Source organism: Camarhynchus parvulus, chromosome 20 (genome assembly GCF_901933205.1).
Source record: "Camarhynchus parvulus chromosome 20, STF_HiC, whole genome shotgun sequence".
Lineage (NCBI taxonomy): Eukaryota > Metazoa > Chordata > Aves > Passeriformes > Thraupidae > Camarhynchus > Camarhynchus parvulus.
The window spans coordinates 6,464,286-6,475,884 of NC_044590.1; the positions used below are offsets into that span (position 1 = coordinate 6,464,286).

At 59.5% G+C, this 11,599-nt stretch overlaps 1 pseudogene; it reads left to right on the forward strand.

Moving 5' to 3' along the window:
• Nucleotides 1-9,792: 9,792 nt before the first annotated feature.
• On the forward strand, nucleotides 9,793-11,186 carry LOC115912153 (annotated as a pseudogene).
• The last annotated feature ends 413 nt before the right edge of the window (nucleotides 11,187-11,599 follow it).

Sequence of the window (11,599 nt, forward strand, 5' to 3'; positions counted from 1 at the left end):
TCAGCCCACTGCCACCAACCTGGTCCTTGGGGCCATCCACTGGTCCCAAAAGCATAAGTTCCTTTTGGTGTCCCCAGAACTGGGTCTCAGCTTACAGGAGCTGGCAAAGGGGACAGCTAGGAGGGGACAGCTAGGTTTGTCCAAACTGGCCCCTATGCTGCCTGCAGCAAGATGCTGCAGGACACAACTGGAGGCAAGAGGGAGATTTTTTCTAACCATGCCCATCCCCTGCCCGTGCAGAGATGCTGCCAGCACTGAGGAGCTCGTCCCAATCCAGCAGCTCTATTTCCTAAGGAGGAAAAAGCTTTTATGAGATCCCAGCAAGGAGCCATGGCCTGATGCTGCCGAGAGCCCTGGATCATCTCCCGTTAACCCCAACATCTCCCATGGCACAGCCACAGACTGCAGCCATGCTCACCCACACCTTTTTGGCTTCTCTGCTTCCAAAATGATGAATTTCAACCCAAAAAGGCAGGCATGGAGATGAATAAAGAGTATAGGGCTGCTCTGCAATGCCTCAAGCACCAAAATTACCATATCCCCCCAGTCCACTGCCCACCAGGGGCTGTGGCATGGTCCCTGCACTCCATCACATCCCTGGGCTTTTTGCATTCCTCTGGCCTGGAAAGGAGGCGTGTGCCTGTGCGTGTGCGTGCAACACTGACTCCACAAACCCACTCCACCCAGCACAGCTTCACCTTTCTCACCCAGATGCATAATAAAAATATGTAATAAAAATAAATCCAGAAATGCTTGCACCTCACCTGCCTCAAAGTCCCTGATGTGCAGCCCCGGGGACATGGACACCGAGCCCAGCATCATTCAGGACCACCCTGGGAAATCCCAGCTCCCCCACCCCTGCCTGGGGGGCCGGAGCCTGCCTGGCTGCTGGCCATGCCGAGCCGAGCTGTGTCTCTTCCTCAGCTCGCTCCTGCCCAGGGATCACCTGCAGTTCAGTTGATTTATGAACGGAGAATTTTTCGAGCTCTGTTTCCTTTTCATTGTTGTTTCAGTTGCTGCGCTCGCTTCCGCCTGCCTTTGAATAACTCCTGCCACACTGTGAGCGGTGAGAAAGGCACCGAATAAACACTCACACTCAGCCCAGGAGCAGGGACAGGAGCCCCAAAAACAGGGGGACACAGGGCTGCCCACTGACTGGTCCTACCTGCGGCAGGAGGCTGCTGAGCTCCGAGTGAGCAGAGCCCCGAGGATGGATCTCTCTTGGCTCAAAGCTGTAGTTTGGGATGGGGCAGCCACATCCTGACCTCCTGCCCCGTGACACAGCTCCTGGGAGGTGGCATGGGGATGCTGCTCTCCCATGCTGTGGCTGCGGAGGAGAGGGGTGTGGTGGGTGGTTTGACTGCAGGGACCCTAAAATGCGATTTTCAGGGGGGCTATTTATTGCCCCATAGAGGGCAGGGTCCCCCCACCCAGGGCTGTGCTCCACCCGGCTTCATTCCTGTCCTCATGCCCAGCTGCAGCAGAGGCTCCCACTGCGGTACAGAGACGATGCTCTCTAGGGAGCTTGGGTTGATTTATAGCAAAGCCCTTGGAAAAAAAAAAAAAAAAAGAAAGAAAAAAGAAAAAAAGAAATCAGGAAAGGAAAGAAACCCTATCCGCAATCTCAGCTCAGCCCAGGACCCACATCCCCGCCGCTGCCACCTGCCATCCGCCACCGAGGAGCCCCCATCCCGGGCGATGGGCAGCTGCCCGTCCGACCCGCGCCCATTGTCCTGCCCTTCCTCCCCGCGCCCCTCGCCCCCCGCCGCCGCCCCGGGGCCGGGGGGAAAACAGGAAGCGCTCCCCAGCACGGTGCTGCGGAAATGAGACAAGCGGGCTGGAGCGGCGGCGAGGACGGCGGGAGGAAGCGGACGGGATATTTGGAACCGACGGCGAATTCTTGGGCTTATCTCTGCGCCGCAGAGGCCCAGGAGTCCTTACAAAACAGCGCCCAGCTGGAGCGAGGCCCGCGGCTGGGGACGCGTCCTCGTCCCCAGCGCCACCCTAGTGCCCGGCTGGGCGGCGGGATGCTGCTGGCAGGGAGGGGACGCGCATCCAGGGTGGTGGGTGGCACCTGCGTCCTAGCAGTGCTCGCAGAAGCGACCTGACTCCCCGCTGCAGTGTGTGGATGGGCAGCCCCCGGGCTGCGTGGTGCCCAGGTCGGATGTCCCATCCTTCCGCAGGAATTTGGGGACGAGGGCGCTCCCCAGCATCCCTAAAGCCTGTCTAAAAATCGGGCTGTTTTATGAGCCCCCAGGCACGAGTTCCCCCTTTCCCATGGGAAACCATTCCCTGTCCTGCCCACAGCCTGCACTGGGGCGCTTCCAGCCCATCACCTTCCCTTCCATACCCGCAAGCACCAGCGGCAGGGCTGGGATGTGGATGCTGCTCCCTGCCTGCCCTGCCCTCCCTGCCCACGAAGGGTTACAGCCAGCCCGGATTGCTCCGATTTCACCCTTCCATCTGCTGCTGGCCTTTTTGGTGGGTTTGAATTATTTTTCATAACAATGCTGTAATACTTTATATTCGGCACACCCCAGCTGGGGAATAGAAAGCGGCTCCGGGCTGGGAGCACCCGACCCAAAGGCAAAGGTCTCTGCAGCGCTTCCTAAAAGCTGGAAGCTGCCCGCTGGGAGAGGGGCCGGGGTGGTGCCATCATCCCGGGGAGCTGGGGCTGCTGCCAGCACCCAGGGCTCCCCACTTGGGCTTTGGTGGGGTCAGTCCTTCTTTTATTAACTGGTGGTGAAAATTAAACAGGAGCCCCGCAGCGGGCAGGGAAGGCAGCGGGAGCACCCCAGGGGCAGCGGCTCGAGGTGGGTGTCACCCTCCTGGAGTGTCCCCAGCCTGGTGGGGACCCCGGCCGAGGGCACCCAGCGCGGCCGCTGCAAGGAGGCGCCTTTGGAGCCGGAGAGCGCTGGCGGAGGGCGATGCCTGCGGCCGGGACCCGCCGAGGAGGGCTGCCGCGGCCAGGGGAGCCAAATTTGGTGGCTGGGGGGGTGGCAGGGTGTGGCGGGTCACCCTGGCAGAGGCTGAGACTCCTCCTCTGCGGGGAGGAGGACAAAGGATGGAAGCGGCTGCCCCGTTGCAACACATCCCCGGCGAGCACAATGGAAATGCCATCCTCCGTTCTTGTGAAACAGGAACCTCATATGATCTCGCTGAAGGCTTGGGGACACTCTTGTAGGTCTGAGCGTGACGCTCCCCGGGCTCCTTTCTCTGCCCGCAGGGGGATGGGGAGAGTGGGGAGTCGCCCAGAGCATCCCTGCCCTGGTGAGGACCCAGCTGCCACCGCTGTCCCCTGTGGCACGCTGGACCCGCTGGCAGGAGGAAGGTGCTGCCCTGCCACTCACCCTGGAGCCAAAACACTCCCAGGTTCCCCCACCCAGCCCCACCAAAACATCGTCCTATGATTCCCCCACAGCCCTGCTGAGCATCCCTCTCCCACCCTCCTCGAGGACTCCTAAATAAACTTCGTTCTCCCTTTATGCTCTTGACCCCAGATTTAATTAGACCCCCGTTTCCTGCCTATATGAAAAATCACTTCCCCGAGCAGGTGGCTGCGATACCGCGGGGGCTGTTGTTGTTTTCTTCGGGGCGGGGGGAGGGAAGGTGGTAAATGGGGGGAAGAGTTTGTTGTTTATTTTTATATTTACAAAGCGCAGCTTTTTCCTGGTGCCGGGCATCGGAAGAGTGGCAGGATGTGACCTTCATCCATCTCCTCCTCGCTCACACAATACGGCCCCGAGCTCCGCCGGCTCTGTCCCCCCGCGGGCGGCGGGCACCACCCGCGCCGCCCCGCCGGCACCTGGCGCCCGCCGACACCGGCCCCGCTGCCCCCCAGCTGGGCCCCGCCGCTCACACCGCGAGAAAAAGGAAAATAGAAAAAAAAAATCGAAAAAAATAATAATAGCAAGGTTGCCGGTTTCCTCTCTGGAAAACAAGCTGGAGCTGAGCGGGACGGCAGCGTGGGAAGGAGGGAGAGTGGGGTCCCCTGGAGCCCCTGGGGAGCCTCCCCCTGTCAGGGAGTGGCCTGGGCATGCTGCCTCCTCCTTCACTCCGTGTGTGGGGCAAAGCAGCCTTTTTCAGCCAGGCCTGGGGCAAATGGGCCTTGTTCTCCCGTGCAGGGGTCAAACACACCTTTGGCCCCGTCCAGATGCAGTCCTGGCATAACCCGGGGCGGAGGGCAAGGAGGGGATGCAGAAAACATCTGGTTCCCTCACCCTGACATCGTGGGGAGCACCCAGCAGGCAAGAGCCCACCCAGACCCCAGCAGAGAGTCGCAGAACGGGCGCTGCTCTCTGTCCCCATCCCTCGGAGCATCCCGATCCCTGCAGGCTCCCGGGATCGCCGCGGGGCTGATGAGCAGAGCCAGCCCAGGTGTGGAGCTGGCAGTGCCCGGCCTCCCTGTGCCCAGGGCGGGTGGACGAAGACACAATAGAGCGAGCTCTCCTTGTTTTCCTTCTTCCCACGAAGCACCACGATCCCACAGCCCCTCGGTGTGGGGAGGGACCCACCCCGGGCCCGGCCCCACCTGTTTGTGCAGATCAGAGCCTGAGGTGACAAAGCTGCAGGGACAAACCTCTGACGTGACCCCAAACCAGCGCTGGCACCCAACGGTGGTATTTGCTGGTGGCAGAGGAATTGCTGCAGGATTTTACAGGGACCAGGGGTCTGTCATCCCAGAGCACCTTCCCCAGAGGGTCCCTCAGCGTGGCTGGGCTCCCCTCAGAGCTGCCCAAGAGCCCAGGGCAGCTCTGTCCAGGGGGCTTGAACAGGGGCTGGCACAGCCAGTGTGACCCCCTGACCCGCCCAGTACCCTCCAGCACCACAGTGGCAAAGCTGGACACTGCCAGCTGGCACGGGGCTGGCATGTGCCAACCCCCTGGTCACAACCTGGATCCTGGAGCAGGGGTGGTGCTAGAGCATGGCATGGCACAGCATGGAAAGGCACAGCATGGAATGGTGTGGCACAGCTTGGTATGGCATGACAGCACAGAATGGAGTGGTGTGGCATGGCAAGCATGGCACAGCGTGGCACAGTGTGGCACAGTGTGGCACAGCGTGGCACAGTGTGGCACATCGCCAGGGCTGCCCTTGCTCTCACAGAAATGCCACCCAGAGACACCAGCACCTCAGTCTGACCCTGGCCAAGCACCCAGCAGCAGAGAGGGGGGCTCATCAATTTCTCTTTAATTCCCCAGCACCCCCATCCCATGAGCTGGTCAGTGCCCACCCAGCCCAGGCAGGAGCAGGTGCAGCCCCAGTGGGGTACAGCACCCACCAACCCACAACAGAGTGCCCTAAAACCCACTGGACCCCCACCAGCACCCAGGGACACCCCCAGGTGTGCTGGGCAGGGGGTGCCCACCTGGGCACAGGGCTGGGTGTGCTCACACCAGCCCTGGCCAGCACACTTGGTTATCCTTACATTTGGCATCAGTTGCTTCCATTGGGCTCCATAGGGGAGGGAGAGAGAAAAGGAAAACTCAGCTCAGGGCGATTTAATAAGTTCAGTGTTACGAGCTGGGGAAAAGCTGTGGAACACACAAGTGGTAACGCAGGATTAATCTTTCCTTTAGTCTTGGGAATTATGTTTTCATTAATCCTAATTTTTCCAGATGTTTCACTCCTTATACCATGTTCTTCAAAGCCTCTGTGGCTGCAAATTCTAATGAAGCCATGAGAACATTTTAAAGAGAAAGATTCAAAGCTTAAATTGCTTCCTTTTTTTTTTTGACTTGGGGTTTTTTGGGGTTTTTTTTTGTTTTGTTTTTTTTCCCCTCCCTCTTTTCCCCCCGGTTGGGCTGTCGGGGAGTGCATGCGTGTGCGGTCCCAGCGCCTCCACATGTTGTGTTACACGATGTGCTAACAAGATGGAGAAGGCCACTCGGTCCGCGTGATGCCGGGGTGACGTCTGTGGGGCTTTGTGTCCCCCCCACCCGGCAGGACCCGGCTGCGAGGGGCTGGGGAGGAGGGGGCTGGCCCCCTGCCCGCCCCTGTGACAGCGGCACCGGGGCCCGCGGGGTCACAGCTGGCCCGGAGCTCCCAAAGCATTCCCGGTGATCGCTGCCGGCAGCAGGAGGGTGGGTGCTGTAGGAGCCGCGGAGGGGATGGAACAGGATCGGAGCTGCACAGGTAGCCCGGCTTTGTGGCAGGGTCTTTAGGGAACGGGGAATTTTGGGGTGCTCCAGGCTGGAGGGAGCTGGTTAAAGAGTGATGCCCAAGTCAAGGTGTTGTCAGCAGTTTCCTCCCATCCCTTCAGGGATGAGTTTGGAGCTCCTGCTCCCTCCTGCCCAGCAGCCATCTGGGTGCCAGCGCATCACCACCGTGTGATGGGAGCTGCCGGCCCCTCCGCTGCCACTGCAGCATTCCCCAGCCTTGCTCCCCCTCAGGCTTCTCTCTGCATCCATCCCCAGCCTCGCACAGGGGCAGGATCCGGCCGCCACCGCCCGGTGTCCCCTCCTGGCCGGGAGGGAGCCCTCGTCTGACGCAGGAGGTCAGGCAGGACGATCGTAACAACCCTGCCGGTCTCCAGCACACGGGATTCAGATCCATGTACTTATATGGCCAGCAGAACGCGGTGGGAGCATGACCAACGTCTGGAAATCCAGATATGACTAGATCCCTTCATTAGTAATTTCTTGTACATGACTTTCTAGACCATGGGGATTTGTTAAATTTGCAGGAGTGTTTCTCACAGTGCCATGGACTGGCTGCTGCCAGCATATATTGGCTCGGATCTGTCAGATCCTGTTGCCTTATATGACCCTCGGTTAATTCAGCTTTTCTTTGTATCCAGCCCTCAGCGGGGAACTCCTCCAGCAGTCCCAGCGTGGATCCTGCTAAAATGGTTCCCCAGTCCTCCTGCCATAAAACAACTGCCCCCCACCAGTGAAAGGGGGATGTGGGGGGTGGAATTCAATGCTCCCCTCCCTCCCTGCTGCCCAGGCCCTCGCCAGATGCTTCCTCCATCCCTTGTCCTTCGGTGCCAAGAGAAAACTTGGAGTGCCTGAAAATGTTACTGGAGGGATTGGACCTTCTCCTCACAGGGACCGTGGCATCCCAGTGGTGCACCCTGCTCTGTGGGGTTAATCATTCGCTGCCTTCAGGAGTGCCCCAGGGCTTGGGGGGGACTTTCACCTTCCCAGCGACCTCTTGGAATTCTGACCGTCTTTTATGGGTGCCATAAAGGTTATTTTTTAATCTGCAACCTAGCAGGGTTTCCCCCCTCTCAGCTGTGGGGTCTTTGGTCTGGGGAGTACTTGGGCATCACTGCTTTTTGTGCCTCATCTGGTTTGGGAAGTGGAAAGGCTCACAGGATGGCCTTTTCCCAAGGGAAGGGGATTGTGGTACCCAGCAGCTCATCAAAGCAATGTGGTGTTTGTTGGCCCTGTGGATGCGGCAGAGCTGAGGGTGCTGTTGGTGGGGATGTGAGGTGCTGTGGGTCACAGGGAATCCCAGAAGCCCAGAGACACATCCCAAATCCCAAGTGCTGCCAGAGCAAGATTTCCAAGTGGAAAAAGATTGTGTGTCCAAGGACATCCTGCAGACCCTGCAATTCCTCAAGCACCCCCTCCCCAGGCACTGAGTCCAGCCCTGCACAGGAGCTTCCCCTGTGTCCCCAGCACCTTTGACCTGGCAGAGTCCAGTGAGGGACCCTGAACTGGTGCCCTGTGCCTGTGTCCCTTGTCAGAGATGATGGCCAGATCCAGGAGAGCATTTACATCCCAAACTTCCCAATGTGCTCTTTGTCCTCTCCAGCAGATCTGGCAGTGCTGGGATGCTCCAGAAGGATGCATCCCTCTGGCATCTTCCTCCTCCTCCTCCTTGCAGGAGGCACTGAGCCATAACCTTGAAGTCTCCCAAACACTGTGTTTCTTAAAGGACCTGATCTATAGCTTTTCCTTATGGCATTTGATCTAACCACACCTTTAAAAAGCTGCATACCAAAGCAGGAAGAGGAAGGCTGAGATGCTGTGGGGAGCAGGAGAGGAGCAAGAGGGCAGCACCCACCTTTAGCCACGCTGAGAGGAGCCCAACCCCTGCTGATCCAGAGCCAAAATGCTGCCTCAGCTCTCTAAGAGCAGCCCAGCTCCTCCATCACAGGAGCACAACCTGCTCCAAGCATCTCCCTGGGTTTGTATCTCACCCAGAGTCAACCAAAGAGGTTTCACTGTACCAGGCAGGCTCCTTGAGAATCCCCTTGATGGGCTGGTGTAGTGTGCAAAGGGACACAGGCAAGGAGTTGGGGGCTGGAATCCCCTTTCTTTACCATTTTTATACCAGCAACCAGGGTTGGCTTTGCCTACACCCTTTGTCCTTCATGCACTGCCTGGCGGAGCTGGGAGCTGGCAGCAGCCACGGGAGGCGGGTCAGGCTGTGCCCCTGTGCAGGCAGAGGCAGGAGCAATGGAAGCATCCTGCCTACCCATCCCATCCCATCCCATCCCATCCCATCCCATCCCATCCCATCCCATCCCATCCCATCCCATCCCATCCCATCCCAGCCACCTCAGGGACAGCAAAGATCCGAATGGCACCACAAAGACCCCAGCCCCACATTTCCTTGCGTGAGGGATCCCCATAGGAGCATCCACTGCTGTTAGCACCTCCAGCCATGCAGCAGGGACATGTTAGGGGCAGACAAAGCATCCCAACTCCCATCCCAAAACCCCCAGTGCTCCCACCACCCCTCTGTTGCTGTTGGCCACGGCTTGGGCACAACACAGTCCCATCTCACCCGTCAAAGGCACTGCCTTCAAAGCACCACCTCCTCCTCTCTGTTGCCCCCATTTCCAGCATCTTTGGGTTGAAAAATGGCCGGGGAGAGTTTGGCAGAGGAGCCTCGTGCAGATTATTCAACAATTGTTTCCCATTTTGCGCCCTCGCCTGCCTCATCCTCCAGTAACAATGACGAAGAGCGGCGCGGAGCCAGCGCCCGCGGCAGGGGTGTTGAGATCAGGGACAGCACAAAAATATCTCCTCTCTGGAACAAATATTTACCAACCCTTCTGCCTTTTGTTCTTGTGGTTCTCATATATTTTTTTTTAATTTCTTTTTTTCCAGACATTCACTGGCAAAATGTCACACTAAGCAGCAACCCAGAAACTTTGGGGTAGCTGCTTGGCTGCTCTGGGCTTTGTTTTTCTTGCGCGCTAATTGTTAATGAATATCCAGCCATTTAAGCCAATGCAAACCTGTGAGAAAACGATCTTTGCAGCCCTGGCTTTGGACTTTATGGGGCTTTGCAAAATCCAAGTGGTGGATAAGGAAAACGTGCATCATCCCACAGAATGGGGTGGTGGCAGTGCCAGAGCCAACCTGGAGTGGAATGTGGCAGAGCCAGAGCGGGAGCTGGCATTGTCTGAGCTGCCAGCATCACTCCAGGGCTGCAGCAGGGAGGTCCCCATGCCTGGATGGGGATAAGTTCAATAGGGGTGAGTGCCGTGGTACCCCATCCCTGGCCAGCTCCTCACCAAACTCCTTCTCCCTCCTCTGCCCCACCACAGGTTTTTCTTGTTTCCCTTCAAAATCATAATGCCTCTCATGTCCACTTTTATGGCGGCCAAACAAGAACATGTGGTTGTTTTATGGGTGTTGTGTTTAAAGAAGGGAGGGGCAAACCCCTCCTCTTCTGGAACATAAACTCAGATCTTTGGTTAATGATTAGCCATGGCCATAAAACCCTCGATGTAGGAGCAAGTAGAGTTCACCCCAGAAGCGCTGCTGGGCTGTCACCTCACCCCAGTGCCCTGCTGACCACTGACCACCATCCCCTCCTGTCCGCTCCAGGATGGCTGTGCCACCCTCCATCTATCCCCGTTGCCTCCTGCCCCTCTTCCTGGGGCTTTTCCAGGGCATCCTGCTCCTCTTCTTTGCCCTCTTCGTCACGTATGATGGGCCCTCAGCGCAGGCAGAGGATACCAGCTCAGTGGCCAACCAGGTCTACAGCACCTTCCCCTTCTTCCAGGACATCCAGGTGATGCTGGTGGTGGGGCTGGGACTCCTGCTGACCTTCCTGCCACGCTACGGGTTCAGCGCCCTCACCCACAACTTCCTCCTGCTCAACTTCTCCACGCAGTGGGCGCTGGTGCTGCAGGGCCTGCTGCACCACTTCCACCACGGCCAGATCCACCTGGACCTGCACAAACTCCTCCTGTCTGAGTTCGCTGCTGTGACAGTGCTCATCTCCGTGGGGGCCATCCTGGGGAGGGCCAGCCCCTGCCAGCTGCTCGTCATGGCCACCTGTGAGATCCCCCTCTACCTGGCCAGCGAGTGGGTCATTGTCACCTGCCTGGGAGTTCTGGATGTTGGCGGCACCATCACCATCCACGTCTTCTCCTGCTACTTCGGCCTTGGCGTGTCCAAGGCTCTGTTCAGGGCAACACAGCAGCCACTGCACCCTAAGGAGACCCCAACAACCAGCTCTGACCTCATGTCCCTGGTGGGGACGCTCATCCTCTGGGTTTTCTGGCCCAGCTTCGTGGCTGTCCTCTGCCAGCCGGGCTATGCCCAGCACCGCGCCATCCTAAACACCCTCCTGGCCATGAGTGCCAGTGCCATAACCACCGTGGTGGTCTCTAGCCTGCTCGAGAGGGACGGCAAGCTCAGCCCCGGCCACCTGCAGAACGGCAGCCTGGCCGGCGGGGTGGCCATCGGCGTGGTGGCCGACATGGCCGTGCCCCCAGTGGCCGCCCTGGCCCTGGGCAGCCTCTCGGCCGCGCTGTGCGTCCTCGGCTTCAGGTTCCTCACCCCGTTCCTGGCGAGGAAACTCACGCTCCACGACCAGTGCGGCATCCACAACCTGCACGGCTTGCCCGGCATCCTCGGCGCCGCCGCCAGCGTCGTGGCTGTTCTGGTGGCACCCGAGGACCCCTCCGGGTCCCATCCCTCGCAGCTGTCCCCCGCTGGGGGCAATGCCAGCGCGGTGCTGGCGGGGCAGTGGGGGTCCCGGGGGGCGGGCGGGCAGGCGCTGTGCCAGGCGGCGGGGCTGGCGGTGGCGCGGGGGCCTCGCTGCTCGCGGGGCTGCTCACCGGGAGCGCCCTCCGGCTGCCCTGCCTGGCCCGGCCGCCCGAGCGCCTCTGCTTCGAGGACTCGCTGTATTTTAAGATCCACGATCAGGCTGAGAGCCCGGGGCCAGACAGCAGCGCTGAGGAAGCAGCCCTGGCTCTGAAAGAGCAGGTTTAGGCAGTGGCGTGCATGCAGCAGCAGGGAGGGCCAGGCAATGTTACCGGCAGGATCAGCAGGCAGGAGATGCTGCCTGCTCTCACTCCTGCCCCACGCCTGGAGCCAGCTGTGGAGGATGCCGGCACAGCTGGGTCAGCACCGTAGCACTGGTCACCTCTCTGTGCTCCCACCCTGCCCTGCAGCCCCTCTCCCGTGTCCCAGTGGCTCCCAGCATCCGTTCACTCCCGGCAGCAGCCAGAGAAACGACCTGCTCAGGGTGTCTCCCCAGGATGGTTAATAGCCCCCGAGGAGCACAGACGGCCGCTCTGCAGAGCACTGGCTTTGGCTGCGTCACTCCCAGCGAGCGGCATCACCCTCAGTGCTCACCCCGACCCTCAGCTCCAGATTCCCCTGCCCACGACGGGCAGCACCTG